The sequence below is a fragment of the Pteropus medius genome, unplaced genomic scaffold (assembly GCF_902729225.1).
Source record: "Pteropus medius unplaced genomic scaffold, Ma_sr-lr_union100, whole genome shotgun sequence".
Classification (NCBI taxonomy): Eukaryota; Metazoa; Chordata; class Mammalia; order Chiroptera; family Pteropodidae; genus Pteropus; species Pteropus medius.
Window position 1 is genome coordinate 14,027,577 of NW_024349519.1, and position 27,432 is coordinate 14,055,008.

The 27,432-nt window shown below is 35.9% G+C and overlaps 1 protein-coding gene and 1 pseudogene across 1 annotated transcript in view; one reads left to right on the top strand and one right to left on the bottom strand.

Annotated features, from left to right (window-relative positions):
* LMNTD1 (lamin tail domain containing 1) overlaps positions 1 to 27,432 on the top strand; it is a 254,462-nt gene that overhangs the window by 116,979 nt on the left and 110,051 nt on the right. The window lies entirely within an intron of this gene.
* Positions 3,496 to 3,614, bottom strand: LOC120618648 (uncharacterized; annotated as a pseudogene).

The following is a 27,432-nucleotide window of genomic DNA, read 5'->3' on the forward strand; positions in this document are numbered from 1 at the left end:
CTTTCTTTTTCTTCCTTCCTTCCTTCCTTCCTTCCTTCCTTCCTTCCTTCCTTCCTTTCTTTCTTTTTCTTTCTCTCTCTCTCTCTCTTTCTTTTCTTTCTCTCTCTCTTTTCTTTCTTAACTAGTGTATGAAACTAAGCTCCGATTCGGTCGATTCCCCATCATTCGGTTCAAAGTTACCCCAATGCTCATCTCAATTAAGGACTTCAATCCAATTTAAAACTCAATTATATCAGAAATGTTAACAGCCCTCAAACCCATATCCTTCAGTCTTCAGTACCAGACAAGCAGTCAGGTCAGGCTAAAACCATAGTTCACCAAATCAAATTAACTGGCTAACAAACATAAATAAAATTGTGGTGCTTAGTTATAAGAGCAAAATATCTACTTCATACTTGTCACAAGGCTTAGGTGAGCATTGTGCTTGGCATAAGTAAACTGGCAATTATCACGTAGTTCTTCATTATAATTTATCAGACTTTTAACAGAGCCAATTTTACATTATGTGCTCCCTAGTTTTCGCTGGAAATAATTTCCACACTGGTTTGAATACTTCTAAACCACAGCTACTGCTCACAACCTTCTTATTACAATATACCCAAATAGTCATATACAAAAGCAGAATGGTGGTTAAAAGGGCTGAGATCTCAATTGTATTCTTAGACCCCAGCAACACAGATATGGGTCAGAAACCACCATCTAGATAGAAGTGTAGTAGAAAACAAATTTGGCTTATCATCAACAATATGGTGTGTGTATGTATGCACACACATATGAGTGTCAGTGATGAAAAATAATACTAAAATACATAAACGTACCAAGCTATCCTTGACCTTAAAACTGAATAGTTTCAATTCTTTTTTTTGTTTGTTTTTTTATATAACATTTGTATATGTGATTTCATTCTCTACATCTGTTCTAGTTTCTCCACATTCTTTTAAAAGTCTGATGACCCGGACTGGACACATTGATTTGATAAGTACCTAACTAATAGGAATTTTGAAGAAAAGATCGTTTCCCATATAAATAGCAAGGGACTGTATAGACAAGATATGTTACACAATTAAAAATCTGTTAAATGATCAATTATCAAAGATGTGGGTCAGTCACAATGCAGAGGTGAGTGTTTCAGCATGCTCTGGCTGTTATACAGAGCATAACATGAAACCTATCAGTCAACTTCTAACAGACAATTCCAGGTCAGCCAGACTGATGGGATTTTTAGTGCTGATTGCATTGGCTTTGCATTTGCTGTTATGAAAGAGACAACCAACAATTTCTTAAAACATAAATCAATGTGCATGTGTTGACCCATAACCCATGAAACAAACAAATAAAAAGAGTTGTCATTAAATTAATAATTCTCAGTTTGGATGGGAATGCTGCCCTTATTAAATTCAGAGTGGATTCATTCTAGGAATAATTTTGGTATAGTGGCTCTCATTTATTATAGATTATCAACCTTCAGTGCTCTGTTGCCAAAATACTTTGGCTCATTCGCAAGCCCCAAGAATTGCGTAATTTTTTCTCTCCTCCTCAGAGCCATTTGCAATATCTCTAGATGTCTTTCTTTCTCATTTTATTTACTTCTTTTGTCTTAAGTTTCCTAAGAATTTCTGTATTCTATTCATAACATATTAACAATGGTTCATAGCCATATATTGATTTACATGAACCTCTCAAAATTGTGTGCCTTTGTTCCTTTACTTGGCTTATATGTTTTTTAAACCTGTCCGCAATCTCAGATAAGCATTTTCTACAAGTCCAAATTTCTCCTTTCACCTGCACATGGACTGGTACAGATATTGACAAATGAAATGTGCCTTTCAACCAATGTTTATTTTCTCTGACTAGATTCAAAGGGCTTGATTGGCTGCATGTAACAAACAGAACAAAATAACAACAATAATAAAACAAATAAAAAGAAAAACCTTGTGGTTAAAATCAGCCAGAACTTTCTTTATCTCTCCCACATTAAAATGTCTGGAAGTAAGAAGGCCAGGCTAGTAAGGCAGCTCCATAGTTAACACAATTTTGAACTCCTATTGTCCAGCTACCTGCCATCTTCAGTGTGCAGCCTCACAGTCCAAGTGGATTATCCTAGCTTCAGCCATTACATCCATGTTCCAAGAGGCGTGGTGGAGGGAAAGAAGGAAAGACAGCTTCACCTCCTTCAAGAAAATTATTTGGAATTCCCACACATCACTTCTAGTAGATTCTCATTGACTAGAACATAGGTGCATGCCCACTCCAGCAGCAAAAGAGATTGGAAGTGTAGTTTCTTACTCCAGTTGAGGATGTGTCCCACTATTAAGGAGAAAGGAATCAATGGACAATGGACTGGACAATGAGCAGTCTTCACCACAGATCCCAAATATTGTGTTGGCAAAAAAATTTTCAACCTGGAAACAGTGGTTTAGAATGTCAGTGTGATGTGAACATTTTCTTCGGTAACTATGCACCAAGCACTTGCCTAGTTTATTCATTAAGTACTATGTCAAAAAATTCTTCATGAAAACCTGGGAAGACAATGCTATTATTACGTCTCAGAGCTAAATAGTTGCATTTTAAAAGTGACAAAGCTGAAGTACAGAGAGGATAAGTAATATACCTTAAGCCACGCAGTTCATGGTAAATTGGTCATTGGACCCAAGTAGTCAGTTGCCTGAACCTGTGCTGTTACCCATATTGCTGTGTTACCTATAAAGTAGCATAAGAGCATTGCCTTTCTAAGAGTTTTTCAGCATAAACCATGGCAGTACTCTCAGAAATTCTGTGACACTGTAGTTATTATGATACATGCATGCATATGCACATATTTGAAAAAACGAATATCTCTGCCTTTATTTGTACATGATATGCAAGATTCTCTGAACTCCTAATTTCTTAGTGGTGACGTACTACTCCTGCCTCATCTTTCATTTGGTGTTTTCTTTCTTTTTCTGCTTATTAGAAACGTGTCGTTTGTTTTAATTAAACCCAGTTGCTACAGTGCATTCATTTTTCAAAGCATTTTAGTTTTATATCTACCTAGGACAATTGAGATACATTCATGATTCAAGATGGTGATGTCAGTTTATTGGGTGGGGAATGGCCACACTGTTGGGAAGCGTTGTCAGCTTAGGCCCAGGATGGACAACAGGTTCATTGTAGAAAACAAGATTAACAGAGTTTGGGAGATTGATTTCAGTCTAGAGGAAGATGTTGAATTGTTTTGATTACACAGAAAAAAAATCAAAATTTTAGTTACAATATACTGACAGATGTTTGGCAAATTGGAAAATATACTATAGTCTGACTATCACATTAATAGATTGTTACCGTAGGGGAAAACTAATCTCAAAACAATCTGTATGTTTTTAATTTTTATTTTATTTATTTATTTATTTGTTTGTTTGTTTGTTTATTTATTTATTTTAGATGATGCAACCCTTGGTTGACCTCACAGATTGCAAGGACCCTGTCAGCTTACAATCCCTTATTTTTTATTTTTTACGCCTACAGCACCTGGTCTTCCTAGGTGGTCACCCATCCAAGTACTAACCAGGCCCGACCCTACTTAGCTTCTGAGACCAGACGGGATTGGGCTTGTTCAGGGTGACATGGCTGAAGACAATCTGTGTGTTTTTTAAGTCCATATATATTTTTTCTAACTTAATTATTGTATTACCTTCATATAAAATTAAAATCTTCTAGTCAAAAGTCCATTATATTAATATTTTATGTCAATTGCTGTTTGAAATAGTCTTCTTTTTAAATAACTAATGAAAGGTAGAGAAGATTTATGCTTATGGAATTCATTATTATTTCCGACTGTTCGGAAAATGAATTTTTATAGTTCTCTATTTCTGTAAGTCATGTTATAGTTTTCCAGAAAAAACTGCAAGAAAATGGAATAAAGATATCAAAACAACTTTTTAAAATGTTTATAACAGAACTTGTCAAACATATAAAAGGTAGGCATAATACTATTATGAACTGCCATGCACTCATCTCCCAGTTCAACAGCTATCAACACATGGCCAATCTGTTTCGTCTCTCTTCCCAGCTCCTTCCCTTCTACATGCTGGATTGTTCTGAAGTAAATCTCAAACATCATTTCATTCACCTGTAAATATTTAGACCTTTTCAGTAGTCAAAGGTAGGAAAAGAGTTGAGAAGTTCATACAAATATTTCCAGTTCAAATTTTGGTTATAGAATTTTTAATTATTTGATTTATAAGGGTATATTTCTCTTCTTTCATTGAAAACCTCCTTGGTTTCTCAATGTAATAATATAATTATTTATTTGCTTTATCTTATAATAGTTTCAGAAGGACAATATATTAGTACTAACCTTATAACTATTGAGAAGAGTTTTGATTACTGAGAAAACTTTTTTTGCATTTCTTTTGTCTTTAGAATATGTTATACTGGGGATATATAATAAAATTACTGTTTTAAAGTTGCTTTGAAATACTCTTCTCTGAGTGCTTAAATCACAAACTCAAAGAATAGGTTATTATTTTCTTTTAGCATTCTAATTTTAAGGATTAATTTTAAGTTTTAATTTTTTAGGATGTTATAAAGCATTTATGTGTTTCCAAAGTAAAATTTACAAAATATTTTGAAATTTAACTTCCATCCTTATCCCCTCACCCAATTCCCATTCTCTCCTGAAGATAACCATTGTTATTGCATTTGATTTATCTTAGCATTTTTTAAATAAATGTTTGTGTGTATTTGTATTGTCTGGCTTTCTTAGCTATGAGATGGCATAGTATACACATACTATACACATTGCTTTTCTCATTTAATAATATATCTCTGTGATCGCTGCTTCATAGTGATCATTTTGTTGGTGTGACCCACAACTGATGGGCATTTGGGTTCTCCTTAATCTTTTGATATTACAGAAATGCTACAATAAATAGCTTTCTTTACCAATTGCAATTTATTTAACTAATATTTTGATAAGGACATTTGGATTATTTAAAACCTTTCTTTTTATAAATCAAAGTGTGATAAACATCTTTACACATGCAACCGTGGTTATCTTACTAGATTGTAAGCTCCCTGAGAGTAAACATTTTATTTTTGCTATGTACACAACACAAAGCTTATTAGTTATTAGAAGGTATTTTGGATTTACTGACTGATTAAGCTAAATAGGTCTTGAAAAATGCATTAGGAAAACACATTTATCTTTCTGGAAAATATGTACAGATCAATGTGTTACTGGTTTTTCAAGACCAACAAAATATTCTTTTTTACCAAATGGATTTGTGTCTGTATTTTGTTTATAGTAAAGTTTCTATAAACAGAAACTATTCTCAAAAGAATCCTGAACAAAGTTAAAGGAAAAAAATAATAGCAAGAGTTGTACTATTTACTGAGCAGCTATCACACTGAAATTAGTCAAACGAACCACAAAAGTTAACTGTGGTTAATTAATCTAGATTTTGGGAATAGTGGTAAATACATGACATTCTTGTCTCCAGGAGCTTATTTTCTAGTGGGAAGACGTAATTGGGAAACATGGATAATAAATACATAGAGAAATACATAAATTTTAGGAAACTGATAATAGTTGAAGGGAAGTCCTTGGGAAGTGGTACAGAGTGGGATTCAGAACATAGGTGGTGGGTATAGCCTTAGATAGAAACACGGGTTGATGGATTTGGGGAAGGGAGACCATGTTTTCCCAGAGAAGAATGCAGTGAGAGTAGGTAATGAGAGGGTACTAGAAAGTGCGAAGTAATTGGTTTGGAGAGTGAGAAGTTAAAGTTACTAGAGGAATATAGTTGATTGTATGCTTGGTACTTCACTTATGAGAGGTTATTTAACCAGAGGTGTCCTTCTGTTAAAGGCAATTTACTGCCTAGAGGCTGGCCAAGGGAGTTAAGAACACTTTTTCCCCCCAACCCTTGCTAAACTGGTTAGAATAGGAATTAGCACTGGACTGGTAGGCAATCCACAAATTGCAATGCCTACCCTGTGGCTACCACTTTTGACTAGACATACAATGATGTTAAGCAATCAGTTTCTTTTCTTAGGAATTAGAATTAGGAAACTGAGAGAATTAGGCAATTAGCAGACAGTGCAGAAAACAAAAGAGTCCAGTAAGAGATGCTATCAGAGTTGGGGCCATGATAAGCTAAAATTAGGAGAAAGCAAAAACTGTGCTTAAACTTAGAAAATCCTTCAGAAAGAACAAAAAGGATATACAGGAAGAGGCAGAGAAGGAAGAGAGGTGGAGAAGGGTCTTTATAGCAGCCTCATTTCCTCAAAATATTTTAGGCCCAATTTCAATCAGTATGTTTCCTTAGAGGAAATCCACTTCGACTTGAATTAGATAGGTTGAGTCAGTATAGTGGACAGCTGCCATTTCAGTATAGGTAACATCTATTTCCTCTCTTTTGCTAACAGCATGTGGATTTTTCTTTAGGAAAACCAGTCTCCCTCACTGAGGTCCATGAAATTTGGATGCAGTTGATATTGTGTAGCTCATCACCCTTCTCTACCTTACTGCAACTTTATTGTTTATAAAAGAGAGGGTACCAGAGCTGACCTCTAAGGCAGGAAGAGAAAAAAACACAGATACTTTTGTTTTCATCTCCTCTACCCATCCACCTCAGCCTGGCCTATGAATCACTGATTCCATATTCCGCCTTAAATGACTCTCATAAGAGATAAAACCTGTTTGCTTTATCTGCTTGAGGTTTCTTAAAGCTCTGAAACACTTCCAAAGAATAATTTGATGAAATTTAATAGTTCATTATATTTGTCATCTCCTAGAAATTAACTTCTTTTCACGGATTACTGACAGCAATCAGAAAAGAAATGTAATCTTAGAATTTTTAAGTTTTGTCTAAAATCTTAATATTAGGTTATAGGCTATATATATATAAATTCTGACAAATTCTACCATTAAGTTTAGCTAAAATAAAGAAATTGTGCCATTACAGTGAATAGTTTGCCAAACATTCTTTTCTTAAGAGCGTTGAGATTTGAAACATAGGCTAGAGTGACAGCATCACACAGTCACACAGGCTTAGAATATACAGTCATCTATGATGGCTCTTGATATCAAATAAGTCACTTGTTGTTGGCTACATCTGCTTCTTCATGACCATTCCCATTGCCATCAGCCTGGTATAGACCTTTATTATTTTGTAACTAGAACACTGCAAAATGGTTATAATTTTTGTCTCTGACTAAATATTTTTAACTTGCTTCATCATGCACACATGCTCATATTGGCCTTGCTAAGGACAATAGACTGTCACAGTATCTACCTGATCAAAACCCAAGTTTCATGTCTCAGCTCTACAAATCTCCATAATTTGGTCCATACCTGCTTATCGCTCCTCTGCATGAGCTTTCAGTTTAGTTCATTAAATCATATAGTCAACAAGTATTTATGGGGTAGCAGAAGCCATGGTGTGGCTAGATATGTAACTCTGAATGAGACACTGCCCCTGTCATCCCAGAGTTAATAATCTACTGGAGCAGCCAGACAAGTAGACAGGAGATAAGTAAAATACACTGGAGTGAATTCTACCATAGGGGACAGCATGGAGAATTATGGGACAGAAAAGCAGTGGCAATTCATCCAGTCTGGAGGCCACAACAAGACTTCCTTTTGAAGACAGTATCTCACTTGAATCCTGTAAAACAAGCAGAGTGCTCTGTTCATAGGCCCTATATATAAGAAATATTCTTCAAGGTCTGACTCAAATTCAACCCACCAAATGCTTCTTTACCATCTGGTTAGTACCAGTGGCCTCCTTTCCCCACTCTGAGCTGTCATAGCATTGATTCATTGATTCATTCAGTCACTGATTCATTGATTCATTCAACAAATATTTATTGTGTCCTATTATTGTGTCCAGGAACTGTTTAGGCCCTGAGATACAGCAGTGAATAATTAAGTCCCTGCTCGTGGGAACTTACATTCAAATGGAGCAAGACAGACAATATCAAATAATATATGATATGTCAGGTGGTAGTAGCTCCTGTGAAGACAAATAAAACGGGGTAAAACTCAGAATGTGGGGGCGGGAGGATGATATTTTAGAGTCAAGTTCCCCTGACATCTAAGCAGAGAGATACATAAAGTGTGGAGAACTGAGAGAAGTTTCCAGACTGAAAGAACATCGAGTGTAAAGTCCATGTGACCACGAGCGTGTTTGGAGTTCTGGGAATAATGCTGCTTTGGTATCACTCTTTCCACTTCTCACTGGGTATCACCTAGGTTCATTATTGCCCTTTTCACACGGGTATGACTTGTTCTTCCCCAACATGTTTCTAGTTTACAGAGGCCAAGAACTGTACCATTCTCCTTATTCCCCAATTCCCTGTACCCAGTCCAGTGTCTTTATGAGGCTATCAAGAAGTATTCACTACCTTAATGTGAAGGGGGATCTATTCATGCACTTGATGAATTATTAATGCTACAAGGCAATTGTACTTTCCTTACCTGCCTGATATTTAAACAAAAAAGAATACTCCTTAACCACATAAAGAAAAAGATATGTGGTAGGATGTGGGTGCAGAAATAAAAACATACTCAGAGTGCTAATTTCAGGGGCCTGTGAGTCTGTTTCTGGGGCAAGAACTAGAATACTTCTTGCAGTGTTTCTGCAGACTTTAAAGTAGTGGAAAAAAAAAAAAGGCTGGAAACTAGGATTGCATGGGTGACTTCAAAAAAGCTGATTTAGTGAATTGTAGTCTGTGGGTTGATTAAGTATTGATCAGTAACTCAGCTCAGGTCCTAAACAGCCTGAGAACTACTTTCTGAATAAGGCATAAAGCAAAAAATTAAAAAAATAAATAAATAAATAAAAATTAAAAAAAATTACTGATTTAACTGGCAATCTTATTGAGAATGCTGTGAAATCCTTAGGAATAGTAAGTTAAGAAAGTTTGAAAATTCACTTAAATGTCTGACTTTTTAAAAAATTGACAATCTAAATATTACTAAGACAAATAAGATTAATTAAGGGAGAGACGGCCCCTCTAGATTCATTCTTGAGGCTCAGAAAGTGCCTATTTCAAATTTTATTTGTTATTTTAGGATATGTTTAGCAAGTAAATTCTTTAGCTGCTGAGTTTGAATAGATCTCGTGCTGTCGAGTGGTGGAATGGTTCTCGGACTCTTGGAGATCCTGTGACATTAAAACTCTTTCCATAATGGTGCTGAGATGTTATTCTCTATTTGCTGTGTGGACATCTACACAGATGGTGAGGAAATCTGCTGGTGTTTTTGCAGGAATCAAGGAGGCAACACCAGACAGCGTGTTCCTGAGTGCCATGTACTCACTAAAAAAGATGTCATACTTAAGAATGCCCTCAATGAAGCAGTGAAAATTTATTAAATCTTGGCCCTTGAGTACATGTCTTTTTAATATTCTGTGCATATTAAGCGTGTCTGCATACCAAAATACAATGGTTGTCTGTGAGAAAAGCTATTGTTTGAGTTGTCAGCTGAATCAAATTTTTACTTAAAAAAGAGTGGCCACAAACTAGCATTTTATCAATAATGAATGAAGTGTGCTTGTCATTCAAGAAAAATAACTGACATTTGGTGCCAATGATAACATTTAATTTTTCAAATGAAATTTTGGAAAATTTGTATCTACCACTATGAGCTTAAGGCTTCCCAAACTTAAAAGGGACTTATAGGATGAGATTTGTGTTTATTATGTAGATATTAACCTATGTGATATTTTGATAACATTTAATGAAATGTGTCAACATTTAGAAGATCTGCTTAATTCAGTGAACCAATATTTTTCAGATGATCAATGCATGTTGTTACAAAATTATGCATGGGTGAAAGATCTAACAAAGACCAGTGAGTTTTACTGTAACACAGTATGAAAAGTTCATTGATATGGTTTTAGATTCCACATTGCAATAACCATTAAAACTTGTCAAGTTTTAGTATAGCATCAAAGGGTATCCACAATTATCTGAAAGGCCATTAATAGTCCTTCTTTTTCCAACTACTTATCTGTGTGAGACCAGATTTTCTTCATATACTTCAACCAAAATGACAATGGCAAAAGATAGAAAGCAAGTCTTACTTAATGTCCTTGATGGTATGTTATGTAGAGCCAACTGTCTTCAATTAATTCAAAAATCAAAGATATTTGCAAAAATGCAAAAAAATTGACTCTCTTCTTAATGAAATTTTTCTTTTGGAAAATATAGTTATTTTTTCATTAAAAGTAGGTATTTATATTTACATGTAATGGGTTGTCACTGTTATTTTTAAATTAATTAATAAATATTTAAATATTCTCAATCTTAATTTCTAATATGGTTAAATATAAATAGGCATAAATCAATATAAATATACTCTTTATGCTATAACTCTTTAGAGTCTTCAATAATTTTTAGAGCATAAAGTATCCTGAGCCCAAAATGCGAGATCTGCTGCTATAGAAGTTCAATAATTGTTATATGTTAAAATAATCTGATAAGTATCAGCAACACAGAAAACTGTCTCAATGTCCCTTGTTGGCACAAATCAGTACATAGATGAGAGGACTCAATACGTGCATGGATAAGTACTTAGATGCTTTCTTGCAGCTTTAGACCTTGCGATCAGAGGGCTGAGTTAATCACAAGCCTCAGTCCATGATTAATAATCCCTGTGAAGCTCTGCTGCTGTTTTATTTTAACTCCTCTAACATGTTTAGTGTATATCCTTTTTTGTTTTGTGTGTATATTTGTAAAACACATATTATGGTTTCATGTTGTATATATTTTTAATTTACATAGTATTGTGATGTATATATAATTATCTTCTTGTTTTTCATCTTAGCACTATGTTTTAAAGATCTAGCGTTGCTACCACATGCTAATAAGAAAAACTGTACAGCCAAATCATCTGACTTATGTACATTTTTCTCATATGCAGCTGGAGAGTTTATGGCAGCATTAGAAAACTTTATCCTTTAATATGACAAACATGAAAAACTGCCTCTAAGTTAGAAAATTTATAGAACTAAATACAAAATGACTTTACCGTTTGCTCTCAAAGCCCATGTCATTGAATAGCTTTTATTGATGGTCTGAGTGTACCATGCAGTTGTTCACACCATGAGGGTTTCTAATAAACATCAGCCAGACTGTAGGACTTCAAAATCTTGGCTCCACAACTGTGTGATCTTAGGCAAGTTACTTTTCTGTGTTTCAGTCTCATTATCTGTAAAGTGGGGTTAATAATAATACCTACTTCATGGTGTCAACGTGAAGATTAAATGAATTAATATTTGTTAAGTGCTTAGAACAGTACTTGGGATAAGGACATATTATATAAGTGTTTGTAAAATGAAATGAAATGAAATGAGGTGAATGATAAGAATATGCCGTCTAAGAACAACTTGTTCCTCTGAATCCTAAAATCCATTTCCCATGAGAGTATTTCTCTTCTTTATCTTCTTGAGGAAAATGTCTTGGTAATAAAAAGTCACTGACTGATTATGGATAAAGGTAGGAGGATCTTAACTTTGTTATTTTTATAGGCATTGTTTTTATACTTTGTGAAGAAACTTAAAAAGCCCCAAGAATGACATCACATTCTTAAAATCTTTATATAAAATATTCTAAGTAGCTATTAGAGTCTTAGCATAAGAATCAGGAGCAGAGATATATGGATCAAAAAGATTCATGTGCATTTAGAGTATGAAGTTAAATGGTTGTATATTTTACATCGAATATAGTAAACTGCCAACATCTTCAGGGCTCACAAAGCTATCCTCTTTTTGCCCCATCAAGACTTCTGTGACATCCCTGTGCCTGCCTGGACACAGAAAACAATTCCCAGAGCCAAGAGCTGTGAAGTCAGAGCAGCTAAAACAGACTTCAGGTACTTTCTAAGACCAAGGAGTTCCTGGCAAGAGGCATTAAATTTTTCACTGCTTTTATCCCAATCACTGATGATGTCATTTTGGAAGCACTAACTATCAGAAAAAGATGAGCATTTTTAATGGGATTTAAAGTAGTTTTTCAAATGGAAGGCCATGTGCATTTAGACTGTAAATACAACCATGGAATTTATTTCTTAATTTGAAAATCAAGAGAAATTTAATTGTTCCAGACTGTTTTTCCGTTACAGGCCATTGCTAACTTTCTTTCCAAGAGTGCTTGCCATCATTTACTTTTCAGATCAGGTGCCCTGGGATAAAGCCAGATTAACTCTGAGCTGTGAATGTTACAAATGCTCTTGTTTAACCTATAATCAATTTAAATAGAGCCATTCTATAAAATGCAAACATGGTAATTGGTGCAATTTTATTTTTTTGCATGAAACAGCATACAAGAATATGCTGTTTTTGACTTCCTGGATCTTTGCACAGCCAGAGTCTGGCAGAATAATCACTGAAGTTCAAATTAAAGCCCAGATGGAAACAAAAACAGGGGCCACCACTGTGCCTTTTTCATGCTTCGAAGCTTAGTTCTGGACAGAATGTGTTTCCAGTTAAAATGTAATCATTTTCAATTCCTTCTGATCAGTGGATCATATTGGAAAGAAATAGCCTGAGGACTATCATTGCTTTTAATTACCACTGAATGTTGATTTAAATGATTATGTCCTTTCTATACATTTGTATTTTTATAGAAAAACAAGAATAAAATAAAAATATGGCCTCTTTATGCTATAAGCAAATTTATAGAAAGATCTTTGTTTAACATTAACCTCTTTTGCTTAGAGTTTCTTTGTTAGGATTAGATTTTCCAGCCTTTTTCACCATGGATTGCAGAAAGAGCTAGGTCAGTTTAACATCCTCAAATAGTTGAGTTTTTAAATGTAAGTGGTGTCCTTCTAATTCAATAAGGCTCAAGAGAGCTCATATGCTCCTTTGATTAAAGAATTTAAAACTAAAGGATACTTTAGATGACATTTATTCTAACTCCACCATACTTCTACCTCCCCAAATATTTTAAAAATGAATGCATTGAGATTATTGAGAAAGACAAGTAAAAAACAAACTCAAAAACCAAAACACCCTCTATTTCACACCAAAATTTCACAGAATAGTCAATATTTGAAATAGTACAGTAGTTTTTATCTTTATATCTTATTGAAATCCTGTAAATAGCAAATATTTTATTATCTGGGATCTGAAACATGCACCCTAAAACCCAGCAGTGAATAATGGCACCCAGATCTTGCTCAAAATAGGAATGAATGGCAAACACAAAGATGTCGTGTGGTCTCATGCTATTTCTTCTTTAGGGTCTCAGTTCTGAACCCACGTGGCTAGGTAAAATGTACTTTTTTATGCTTTTCTTATTATTTCAAGATTTCTATCATAAGTTAAGAAAAAATATCTTAGGAAATTGATTCTATTTTGGAAATACATGATCTCTAAAAGGAATCCTGTATTTAGGTGTTCCAAGGAGACATTGGTGATAAAAAGAGGAAATTTATATGCATGTCTGGTAAAATCTCATAAAGCAATATGTTTAATCAATCTACAAACTGTTAATAAGCTGTGCAGTCAGAGATACATAGGTGGTTCAAATCTATTTCTAATTCTGTGACCTTGGGCAAATAACTCAACTTCTCTGTGCTTAAATTTTCTCACCTGATAAGTAGCTAATTACAGTTCTTCCTTCAAGGGTTCTTGGAGAAAATTAAAAAGGTTAAAATTGTTTGGCACAGTACTACAAACATAGTTAGTTCTGAATAACAATTATTGTTATTATGCTTGGATATATGCCAGCACACACAAAAAAGATAAACTATTGTTTCTGCCTTCAGGAAATCCATGCATTATTTCCCTTACAAAATAGTTTCTTGTTAGATAAATTCCTAGCTTGATCAATATTGTGGAAATAAAGAAGACAAACCAAATGAGAAAAGTAGAGGCTATTCGGAGCTTGCTATTGCAAGGAAGTCAGCCATCATCAATTGCATTTTGGCAGAGATTCAAACGCAGGCTGAGGAGTGGGAAAGCATCATAGAAAACAAGGTAAGGCTTCAGGTATTGCCTGGCTGTTGGCATGGAGAAGCTGTAGGCAGGTTAACTAGAAGTATGGTATCTTATGTGATTGGTTAGGGGTGTGTATTTGACTTTCTCTGCTTCATCCTAAGTTAGACGTGGGAATAAAAATTAGGGAGGTTGTCAGTTGTTAATCAAGTCCTGGCCATTTGGGGCTAACTGTTACAGAAGTTATTGTTTAGCCTCCTGAATTGTCACTAGAGCCAGCAGTTTGGCTTCCTGCAAAGTCTGACTTATAGCTAGCTGGTTTCCTGGGCTGTTTATTATACATAAAGGTGTTGATTTCCTGGGCAAGTTTCTGCAGGTTGTGGGTCAAAGTTCTGTTCTTATATGGTCTGGCCATTTTTAGTTTGTATATTCAGTCTCTTAGTACTATTTTAGAGCTTAGTTGCCTTCGAACTCCTTAAGGTACTGTTTTTAATATTAACACTTTTGAGGATTTCCACTAAGGCAGAAATTTGAAACTTGAGGCTCTTCTCAAATGCTACTATTGAAAAAGGACTTAGACTTAGGAAAGTCATGCTCTTTTTCTTATACCTTAGAAAACACTGCAATGCAAAATGGATATCTGTTGAAATCTCATTTCTAAATGAGTTACAGATTAAAGCCATGGTTAAAGACTTTGTTAGTAGTGTGATATTGTGATATAATTATATATATATATATATATATATATATATATATATATATATATATACCATATTTATGTATAGTTGATCTTCCTCCTATCTCTTGGCTAAAGCTCTGTTTTAATTTCCTAAGTGGTAATAGTTTCAAAGGCTAAAGAAGGTGACTTATAGAAAGCCCCTAAGGATGGGGGCTGGTTTCCAGGTTAACCGACCATATGATTAGAATGTTGAAGCTTTCAGCCACACACCCTGAACTCCAGAAAGGACCGAAGGACTGGAGATTGACTTAATCACCAAAGGGCAATGATTTCATCAATCATACCTGTGTGATGAAGCCTCCATAAAAATCCTAATGGAAAGGATTAGGAGAGCTTCCTGGGTGGTGAGCAGGTGAAGCTGTTGGGAAGGTAGCATGCCCAAAGGGGGCATGGAAGCTCTGTGCCCCTTCCCCCATGTCTCGCCCTATGCATCTCTATCATCTGACTGTTCCAGATAAAAGGAGTTGTATATTTTTATAAAAAACTGATCATTTAGTAAATAAACTGTTTTCCTGAGTTTTATGAGCTGCTCTAGCAAATTATTGAACCCAAGTAAGGGTTGTGGAACCTTCTATTTATAGCTAGTTAGAAGCAGAAGTGACAACTTGGACTTGTGATTGGCATCTGATTTGGGGGAGGGGAATAGTTTTATGGGACTGAGCCCCTAACCTGTGGGATCTGATACTAATTACAGGTTAATAGGGTCAGAATTGAGTCAAATTGCAGAATATCTAGTTGGTGTCTGGAAAGCTGGCGAATTGCTTGGTGTGAAAAATCCACATATCTGGTGTCAGAAGTGAAGTTCTGTGAACAGAGTAGCAATAGAGGAAAAGCACAGAGTTTTTCCTCCTTCAAGTGGTGTCTATTTTTAAAAGAGAAAGACAGTTAAAACTAGTGGGGAAATAATACCACACCTCCATGGCTTTTCCTATTTGCAACCCCCACCCCTTTTAAAAAGATATGTTTTTTAAATTACTCTAACAGTTGAGGGACTTTGGAGAAAATTTAATTAAACTGTACATTAACCTATTGTTATATTTTATAAGATCAACTACTTTTAACATCAAAACTTCAAATGTAATTTATATCCACCATCAACATCGTGTGTTTTATTGAAAATGAGACTCTCTCGAGTACTACATACACCCAATCTCATTCAGCACCAGTGACCCACCACTTATCAGCTAAACACCAGCTCTTTTTAGACAAAAAAGATAAAGTTGGTAAAAATAAGCCTTATAATGCCCCTATCTATACTACAGAAAATCGAATTTAAAGAGATTACGCTGTAAGGCAGGGTACCATCTAGGGTGCCTAAAAGATGGCCATTGGACCTGATAATACATATGTATAATGGATATTTTAGTCTTAGGATTACCATGTATTATGAACATACACTTTGTAGTCTGCTTATTTGTGTGTATATATTAAAAATCAAGACTGCAAGTAGAAGTATAACCCTGGAATTTCAAAAAGCTGCATGGAGTTAAAGTTTATAGTGTGGAAGATTGCCCCTTTGTCACAAGTTAAAACCCCACCATGGCTCGAGGCATGGAAGTTAAATTCTTGTCACTCAAAATAGGAAAAAAACAAGGAAGCGACGCTTATTCAAACTGAAGCATTGAAGAAGACTAAACCTTATTTGTAATATATCTTCTCCAAAAGCACTATATTGTCAAAAAGACATTTCAGGCCAACTATTCTATCATGTCATTTCTTTGCCAGGTTTTTTTCCTTTCAATACAGTTGTGGTTTTGGTTTCCACATGTACTATCTTAAATAACTTGTCAGCCAACCCAGGCACAATTACTTCGCACCTGAGCACTGTTATAACTATTTCTTCCTTCTCTATCTCATCACAAATACCCATCAGAACTACTGAAGTCTATTTTCGTCATTCATCATTCTATCAGCAGTCATTTGATGGTCTAAATGTCTTAACTATATTACATCTATGTAGATCCAAAGCTATTTGTTCAGCTGTGGAACCTGCATCAAAATACTCCAGGAGGGAGATGCAAATCCAAGTTTAAAATGTGCCAGGATAAAACTGTATATTATGCCTTCTCCTTTTAAATGTGCAGCCAAACAACTTGGTACAACCAGTATATAAATTAGATGCATATTTGCCTTCAAAGAAGGAAAAAAAGAAAAAGAACTTCTGATTATTTTAAGAGTCAGACAGTTACAATACTTGTTAATCGGGTCCTCCCAGATTGTAGACGCCAAAATGGGGTTAAACACATAAGGATTTAATTAGGGAAATGCCTGTGAGAGAAAAGGTGACTTGAACCAGAGAAAGCTGAGAGATTCTTCTGACCACAATACAAGGACAGTAAACAGGAAGAGGGAAAGAAGGTTGGATGGAAGTATCTTAGACTATCCTGCAATCTAAGGAAGATTCAGCAAGGCTGTCAGAAGAGTCCTGAGTCTTCCAGGAATGACTTATTTTAGTATCCCTGCTGTCCTCAGTCCTTACAGGAAGCAGCCTATGGGAAGTATGGCCTCTGTGCAAAAGGGGATGGATTTGAGAGTATGCAGCCGGGGCCCTTTATCAAGTTCTCTGTGGTTAGAGGTGTGCAAGGCACATTCTCACACCCACCATAATTACTTTCTTGAAATAGTAAATGTCGTTCAGAATTCAGGAATTGGTTTCATATAAAATATACAAATCTACCTAATTACAATTTCTGTTACAACAGGATTGGACATAATACAAAGTAAAACAACTCGTCAAAACAGTATACTTCACAATTCAGGAGCAGAGGAATTTTGTCGCCAAATTCCCAGTGATGAGCTGATTTCATTTACAACTTGAATCTGACTATGTTATTAACTTTGGCAAAACCAAAAACGTTAGGCTGCGCTTGTTCTCTTTTTATGACAAAAGGAAGCCAACAAATTTAAGATCAGAGGCCATCATTTTTCCTGCAACTAAACTCAAGGAAGAATTTGTTACTTGCTTCCTTGTACAAAGAACATGCACTACCATAATGAGTCATAGCTCCAACTATGGGTTTATAGAAAGATAGGAAATGCAGTTCAAGGAGGTTATTCTTGTATTGACCTTCCTTAATGTAGAAGACTTAGCATGAATCTGTAACTTGGTTAAAGAATTTCTATATCTGGCTTTAATAGTATGACTCAAAACCATGGCTTATATTATTTTTAAATAATACTGGAACAGAACTCAAATAATTCAAAAAAGATGATAAGCTCGCTCATTATACTAGGCCTGACATTCCCAATTACTAATATCGATATTAGGGAGATATTAGGCTAATCCTTGATGGAGGTCAGTTTGTAGCAGAATTTATAATCAGAGTTTCCTCAAGTGTGGTACATAGCCCAAGAGGATGTTAGAAAATAAACAAAAATTTATTTTAATAATTAAAATGTTATTTTAATGGATTTTAAAGGAAAAAATATAACTAGTTCATTGCAACCATGAGTTCACAGATAAATTAAATTAAAAACAATTTAAGATATATTTAAATGGTATATTTGTAAGCAAACTTGGCAAAAATCAAATGGTAAGGATGATGTGGTGGCTGGATAATGGCTCCAAAGATATCTACATACTAATCCCAGAATTTGTGAATGTTGCCTTATTTGGTAAAAAGAAATTTGCAGCTATAATTAAATTAAGGATCTTGAGATGAGGAGATTATCCTGGATTATCTGGGTGGGTCCAATGATGTAATCACACATTGGGTTCTTATAAAAGGGAGTCAGGAGAGTCAAGGACAGAGGAGCAGCTAACAGGAATAGGAGATGTGACAGAGAAGCAAGAGGTTAGAGTAATTCAAAGAAAGGGTTGTGAACCAAGCAACCCAGGTAGCTTCTAGAAGCTGAAGAACAAGGAATGGATTCTGCCGTGAAGCTCCAAGAAGGAGCCACCCCCGCCAAAACCCTGATTTTACCCTTCAAGGCTCCACCTCAAGAGCTGTAGGAGAATTCCTCTTGTTTTAAACCACTAAGTCTATGATAATTTATAACAGCAGAGATAGGAAACTAAGACAGACAGTAATCAAAGGACAGACATTTATAAAACATCGACTTAGCAAGTATCTGAGAGCAGGTACTTTATGTGTCGATCAAAGCGATAGTGATAGCCACAGATGCTTGATATTAGTATATTTTGCATATTACTTATTCAACAAATATTTATGCAAGTTGTTCATTACCCTGGTATACAATTCATCTGGATCTGGACATTTGAAATCATTTTTGTAATTGAGTGATAATAATTAGAATAATTAATAGTGTTTATTGAGCATTAAGCAGGTCAGGGATTGTTCTAAGCATTTTGTACGTATTATCTAACCTTATGGGATAGTTTCTGTTATAATCCCCATTTTATAGATGACTTTGCTGAGGCATGGAGAGGTAAAATAACATACCCAAGATGCCAAAGCTGAGAAACCAGTGTTGAACCTACAGGTCTGTCTGTATTTGAGGCCTAGGTTTTTTACCATATTTAAGGAGTCCTAGGTTTCCCACAACAATTCATCTGATAACCAAGCTATTAAGTGACTAATTGGTGGGCGGCATATACAGTGTGGATATACTGAACAAAGGGGTGATTAATGTCCTGGGCAGAACAGAGTGGTGTGAAAGTTCATCACACTAGTTGGGATGATCCACAATTTAAAATTTATGAATTGTTTATATCTGGAGTTTTTTACTTAATATTTTCAGTTAAGTACAGGTAACTGAAACCATGATAAGCAAAACTGCAGATAAGGGGGGACTACTGTATACTGAAGAGCAGTGCGATTACACACTTGTATGACATTCAACCCACCAGCTTTATGTCCTGGATCCATCGTTATACTGATAAGGCAATTATAAGGTTATCTAGGAATTTTGATAAGGCTTACTTTTATCACACTGTAGATCAAAGGATAAAAGTGATGATGGCCCTTAGAGAAACATGTGATTTAAGTTGTACAATAAGCCTGAGTTTCAACAGATGGGTAATCACATCCAAATAAAAACACTTTAGTAGCTAGTACTTTGTGATTTTGCTGCTGAGATATAAGCAGTTGTGGATTTTAGGTATATGAAGAGCGAGCCCATTTTGTCCTAGCCTGGTGGTTTAGTGCAGTTAGAGACATTATACCAAATTAAGTTCCAACTTGGAATGAGGACTGATTTAAAATTTTCTTCTCTAAGAGAAAAACTCAAGGAAGTAAAGTTTGCTTCATTATATCAAAGTAAGCAGTCAACAGAGAGAAACACACACATTATATCCTAAATGAGAAAGAGTGTTTTCTTGACTTGTAGAATGTTGATACCATACATCTGTCTGACATCAAAGCAGTTGGTTATAAATCTTGCAGATAACTGATCATCCCGAATCCACAAAGGCAAAAGTTGAAAGAGAAGAAGCATCAGAAGAGGCTGAGACTCCACAGCCCCTGCAGGAGCTGAAACCAGTTACAGTGTGACATATATCTGAGCTTTCTGCAGGACGTGGCTGTCCATTTAAATGCTAATGTACAACTCTGGCATATTCTAGGAATTAAAAGTGCTGAAGCAGGCAGCAGCATTGGAAATTTCAGAAAGTTGTTGAATATTCAGTATCCATGTGCTAAAGAGCTCAGTAATACTTTCAAATGTCAGAGAATAAACCACAGCTCTCGCTATGCTCTGCAATGAATTTGTTGGCAATATGCCACTTTTTAAAGAAAGCGTGAGTGAAGTTCTGAGTTTTCAAGTGATTTTTACTAAGTTGTTTATTAACAAAAAAAAAGGTCATCACTTACAATTTATATTCAAGATATTAATTAAAAGGCAAATTTTAAAGTTCTTCTTGGTTAAAAAATATATATCTTATAGTCTCAATCATCTTCAGGTGTGAGAACTGCAAATTGTTAGGCATTTAGGTGAATTTCAGGATTTTGTCTCATTTTTTACTCTGTATTTATAGAGCATGGCAAAGCCATATTACTGTCTCATCACTGAGCCAGCAATACCTACCTATCTATGTGCAGGCTCTGTGATAAAGATAAAGGCAATAGTAGGTTTTTCTTCCTGACTCAACTTCTGCTATAGCAGTGGTTCTTGAAGTGTGAACCTGGATCAGCATCCCTTGGTGTGATGGTTAATTTCATGCGTCGGACATGGTTCCATAGTGTAGTGGTTAGCACATCTGCTTTACACGCAGAAGGTCCTGGGTTTGCACCCAAGTGGAGCCACAGTCCTTGCTCTATGGCCATGCTATCCTGAACAAGCCCAATGTCTGATCTCGGAAGCTAAGCAGGGTCGCGCCTGGTTAGTACTTGGATGGGAGACCACCTAGGAAGACCAGGTGCTGTAGGCATAAATAATAATAAAAAAAAATTCATGCATTAACTGGAGTGGGCCGTGGGGGTGCCTAGACTTTTGGTCAAACATTACTTTGAGTGTGTCTGTTAGGGAGTTTCTGGATGAGATTAACGTTTAAATTGGTAGACTGAATGAGTAAAACAGATTTATCTCCCTAATGTGGTGGGTCTTCTCCAAACAATTGAAGACTTGAATAGAACAAAAGGAAGAATAAAAGGAAACTCATCCTTCATTACTGCTTGCACTGGGATATATTTTTTTTGTTTTTTGTTTTTCTTTTTTCCTGCTTTTGGGTTTGAACTAAAAAATCTGCTTTTCTCAAGACTGCTGGCCTTTGGACTAGAACTTACACCATCGGCTCTCTATATGTATAAAAATATAAATGTCAACATGCTATACATTTATTGTTGTTCAATATAGATATATTTTAACGACTAACTGAAACAGGTAAGAAAGTACTCCTCCAATCCTTCAAGGCATCTAATTGCTTTTATCTTTAGTATGTGATGGACCTTATCTAAGGCAAGCAAGCTGTAGTGTAAAACATTTTTACACCACAATGTGTTCACAGAGCCTGCTGTAGTTGTACAGTGCTCCCTCCCCAGGCACCCTGATCTCTATTATTTCGTCTCTACAATGAAACATGCAGCTCCGCTTTAAGGCTCTTCAAGGACAATCAGAGGGGCTACAGGAATTCACGTTCTGACATTTTATTACCAAAACATTTACACTGTCCTCAGGGATGTTCTTGTGAACTATTGGTAGTGCATGTTTGCCATTTTCATTGAAATTATGAGTCGCTAATGAAAGGCACAGACTTCTTTTTTTTTTGCCTTAGGGAAGATCATCTCTAGTTTCATTTCTGTTCTAGAAGGGGCACTTGAACAGACAGCAGACCTTTTGTGTCAAACCCATTGTACTAGTATGGTGTATATATAGTCCGTGGTGTATACAGAAGTTATGACAGACCGTCAGCCAAACAGCATGCTCTGGAATTCTTTGCAGGCAGAGCAGCAGTCTATTTTTTCAGTAAACACACACAACAAATGGACTAAAATGTGTTATGGACTATTAATCAAATACAGGCATGTCTTGTTTTATTGTACTTCACTTTACTTCCATCACAGATATTGCAGTTTTATAAACCGAAGGTTTGCATTGAGTGAGTCTATCAGTGCCACTTTTCCAACAAACAGCATTTGCTGACTTCATGTCTGGGTGTCATATTTTGCTAATTCTTACAATGTTTCAAACTTTTAAAATTATTATTATATTTGTTATGGTGATATTTGATGTTACTATTGTAATTGTTTTGGGGCACCACAAACCATGCCTATATAAGATGTTGAACTTAATCCATAAATGTGTGTGTGTTCTGACTTCTCCATCCACTCACTGGCTGTTGCCCATTTCTCTATCTCCTTGGACCTCCCTATTCCCTGAGACACAACAATATTGAAATTAGGGCAATCAATAACCCTACAATGGCCTCTAAGTGAAAGGAAAAGTTGCATGTCTCTCACTTTAAATCAAAAGCTAGAAATGATTAAGCTTAGTGAGGAAGGTATGTCAAAAGCTAAGGTGGGCCGAAATAGGCCTGTGGCACCAAGCAGTTAGCCAAACTGTGAATGTAAAGGAAAAGTTCTTGAAGGAAATTAAAAATGCTACTCCAGTGAACACATGAATCATAAGAAAGGGAAACAGCCTTATTGCTGAGATGGAGAAACTTTAAGTGGTCTGGATGGAAGATCAAACCAGCTACAACATTCCCTGAAGCCAAAGCCTAATCCAGAGCAAGGCCCTAACTCTGTTTGAATCTGAGAAGGCTGAGAAAGGTGAGGAAGCTGCAGAAGAAAAGTTTGAAGTTATCAGGTTTGGTTCATGAGGTATAAGGAAAGGAGCTGTCTCTATCATATAAAAGTTCAGGGTGAAGCAGCAAGTGCTGATGTAGAAACTGCAGAAAGTTATCCAGAAGATCTAGCTAAGATAATTAATGAAGGTGGCTACACTGAGCAACAGATTTTCAATGTAGACAAAACAGCCTCCTATTGAAAAAAGATGCCATCTAGGGCTTTCAGAGCTGGAGAGTAGAAGTCAATGCCTGGCTCAAAGCTCTAAACAACAAGCTGACTTCTCTTTTGAGGGGCTAATGCGGCTGGTGACTTTAACTTAAAGCCAATGCTCACTTACCATTCGGAAAATCCCAGGGCCTTAAAAATTATACTAAATCGACTCTGCCTGTGCTCTATAAATGAAACAACAAAGACTGATGACATCTGTTTACAACATGGTTTACTGAATATTTAAGACTTACTGCTCAGAAAAAAAGATTTCTATCAAAGTATTACTGCTCATTGACAATGCATCTGGTTACCCAAGAGCTCAGATGTTCAATGAGATTCATGTTGTCTTCACGCCTGCTAACACAGTATCCATTCTGTAACCCATGGATCAAGGAGTCACTTTGACTTTTAAGTCTTTTTAAGTCTTATTATTTAAGAAATACATTTCTTAAAGCTATAGCTGCCATAAATAATGATTCCTCTAATGGATGTGGGCAAACTAAATTGAAAACCTTTCTGGAAAGGACTCGTGATTCTAGATGACATTAAGAACATTTGTGATGTGTGAAAAGAGGTGAAAATATTAACATTAGCAGGTAGAAGAAGTTGATTCCAACCTTCATAGATGACTTTGAGGGGTTCAAAACTTCAGTGGAGGAAGTAACTGCAAATGTGGTGGAAATAGCAAGAGAACTAGAATCAGAAGTAGAATCTGAAAATGTGACTAAATTGCTGCGATCTCATGATAAAACTTTAGTAGATAAGGAGTTGCTTCTTATGAATGAGCAAAGAACATGGTTTCTTGAGATGGAATCTACTCCTGGTGAAGATGCTGGGAAGATTGTTGAAATGACAACAAAGGATTTAGAATATTACATAAACTTAGTTGATCAAGCAGGGGCAGAGTTTGAGAGGATTGCCTCCAGTTTTGAAAGAAGTTCTACTGTGTGTAAAATGCTATCAAGTAGCATGCTCCAGAGAAATGGTTCATGAAAGGAAGAGTTGATCAATGTGGCAGATTTCATTGTTGACTTATTGTAAGAAATTGCCACAGCCACCATGATCTTCAGCAACCACCACACAGTCGGTGGCCACTTACATCAAGGCAAGATGCTCAATCAGCAAAAACTTTGACTCACTGAAGGCTCAGATGATAGCTACGTTCTTTTAGCAATAAAGTATTTTTAAATTAAGGTATATATATACATTGTTTTGTAGACACAGTGCTATTGCACACTTAAAAATCTACAGTAAAGTATAAACATAACATTTATATGTGCTGGGAAGACAAAAGAATTGTGCGATTCGCTTTATTGAGATATTTGCTTTATTGTGATAGTCTGGAACCGAACTTACAATATCTCCGAGGTATGCCTATAGTCTAATCTTACATTTGTCATCACCCACAAATATTCATTGAGAGCTACTGTGTACAAGCCAGTGTCTGATGGCATGGTACACAGACACACACACGAAAGCCCTAAATCATCATCATCACCACCAAGTATATATTGAATGCCTACTGCATACAAGCTAGTGTCCTATGTGAGCATGCACAGACACCTCCAAAATAAAAAGCCATTTGTTGAGTGCCTTTATATATTGAGTGCCTTTATTAAGGCACTTTATATATATTTTACTTATTATATCCTCTCAACATTAATATGAGGCAGGTATTATTGTCACCATTTTCAGATGAAAAAGTGGCACACAGAGTTGTTAAATAGCTCACTCAAAATCACTTATTTTGTGAGATGAAAGAACCAGATCTTAAATCTATGTCTTTTTCTGAATTTGGACATTGTATTTTTCTGTGCTTCCAGAAATTTTTACCTAAGTGGTAGGAACATATACTTTAAAAAACAAAACAAACAAACAAAAAAACCCTCACCAATAATGCAAATCTGTAAATACCAAGTGAGAGGTGAGGGATATAAAGAGTGTCAAAGAAACAGATGATTATTGGTACTGTTCTACTAAGGTCCACCCAGGAAATCAGAAATCACACTGGGCATTTTAATGAAGAGATTGAACAGATGGGTATTTGAGGACTGAAAATGCAAAAAGGAACCCACAGGCAACTGCAGGAAGCAGCTCTCACACCTAGACTTTGGGAAATACATCAAGGAGTTGGAGGTATCAGAACTTGAAAGCTCACAGATGGGTGTGATTCCTTCTGGCCTCTTCTTTCCACCTTCTTTATGATGTTTTTTGCCCCACCTCCCCCAAGAGGAGCTTTACTTTTGTGGATCTCCAAACTGGGAAATAAAGCATTCATTGGTTTTCTTCTGTTTCTACCCAATTATTTTTTCTACCATTATTCTATCTCCCATCGTCGGCTAAGTTGTCATTTAATAACGGTTTAAGATGATAAAAAATTTAAGTATCACTGGAAAGGAATTCTGAAATGATAGGCAAGGGGATCAATGATTTTATGTAAGCACTCTCCCCTCAAATTGGTTTCTGCTCTTAGTTTTAGCTTTGTTGCATTAATCTCTCATGAAACTACAGTGAGACATTCATGATACATCCACACCATGGCCTTTTGGCAGGTGTCTTCATACACAATTTTTTTCCAATACATACTGTAAACATATTTTCTCTTCTTTATGATTTTATTTTCTTTTTTCTAGCTTATACAGAATGTAATACATATAACATACAAAATATATGTTAATTGACTATGCTATTGGTAAGGCGTCAAGTCAACAGTATGCTGTTAGTAGTTAAGTTTGTGGGGAGTCAAAGGTTATACACAAATTTCTGACTGCATAGAGGGTCAGTGCCCCTACCCCCTGCATTGTTCAAGGGTCCACTGTATATGGAGCATCCATAAATACTGTGTTTGCATGCATCATTCTCTTTAGCATCCCATCTAAGCTGTTCTAGAGAACAGATGCTTGCTGTGGATAGGATTCCTAGTGGGACAAGGGGTTAGAGAATGTGGGACTTGGGCATAGAGCTCTAAGGTATATTACATGAGGACAAATGTTAAGTGGTTAGTTTATCCCTAAAGAAAGAAAATGAAGGAGCTTGGCAAAACCATCATCCTCAATCCTTATGACGTACAACCTCTTTTACAAAAGAGAGAGCAGTCTTCCCCCTCCCAGTTAAAAAGCAATAGAAAAATTGCTTTCTAAAATTTTGGTGTTAGAGTTCACGGTCCTGCATATCTTCTGAACCTACATTAAAACGTCTCATCTAAGGTAGGCTGGTGTGGAATTATAATGCTAAGAACTGTGCCACCACACTTTAAAACCTTGCAAAATGAAAGCCCTTGTAAAGTCCCTGTTAAAATACTACTTTTTTTTCCTTTTTTGTACAAGGGCATTTTATAGAATGTTTCAAATGACTGGAGGGGAAATAAAGAGATTAATCATTTTATAAGCACCAATTAATATGACTCTTTATGCTATTGGTGTCTTACTGGACAATCAATCTTTAAAAAGAAATAAAAATTTCTAGGATTTACATTGCTCTGTTTCAGCTAATGACTGTTCATTGCTCCCTGGCTTAGCTACTTGCTGATTTATACCCTTAAAACAAAATTCTTACAATTATTTTCTTTATTTAAAAGTCCAATTTCAAATTTAATACTCAGTACCTCTGAAAGGGAAGATCTAGAAACAAAGAAGTTCTATAATTTTCCAAAAATACACTCTGCAGATTAAGTTCTAAGTGTAATTTCTTTGGGTAACAGCTTCTTCAGACCTCCCTCTTATGCCCCTAGGCTAACCCTGTTATTCAAATGTCTTCTATTAAGGTCACTTTTTACTATTTCTTTTACTGTGGATAATCCTAGGGTTTTGTAGTCTTCTGTGCTCTCTCGTCATGTGCTTTCTCTGGACCATCTCCTCAACAGCCATTACTTCAACTGACATCTCAAAAATGATGACAGAAAATGTATAGCTCTACCCCAAACTCTCTCTAAAACTCTCAACTGCCTTCTTGGCACCTTCCCCGAGAAGTTTCGTAGGCATCTCAAACTCAACATGTCCCAAACTGAACTGATCATAAGCTTTATTTTATTGTCTATTTCGGGAAATGGCACAGCTACCTATCAGGTGGCCAGGCCAGAAACTTGTAGATTGTCTTAAACTTTCTTCTTCCTGCAAAATGACCCTCCACAACGAGTATTACTCACAGTCCGCAGTGAAGGTTCTGAAAGATGCCCTCCTGCCATGTGTAGTTCCTGATCCTCCATCTCACACTGTATGATTCCATTAACTTCTCTTGCGGCATTAAAACTGCATGGAGGTTTGGAGTATGGTGAGGAGGGATGTCCCCTTAACTCTCTGGGTAATGGTTTCTTAGAAACCAAAGCAATACTCCAGCTCTTCTTTTCTTTCGTTTCGTTTCGTTTCGTTTC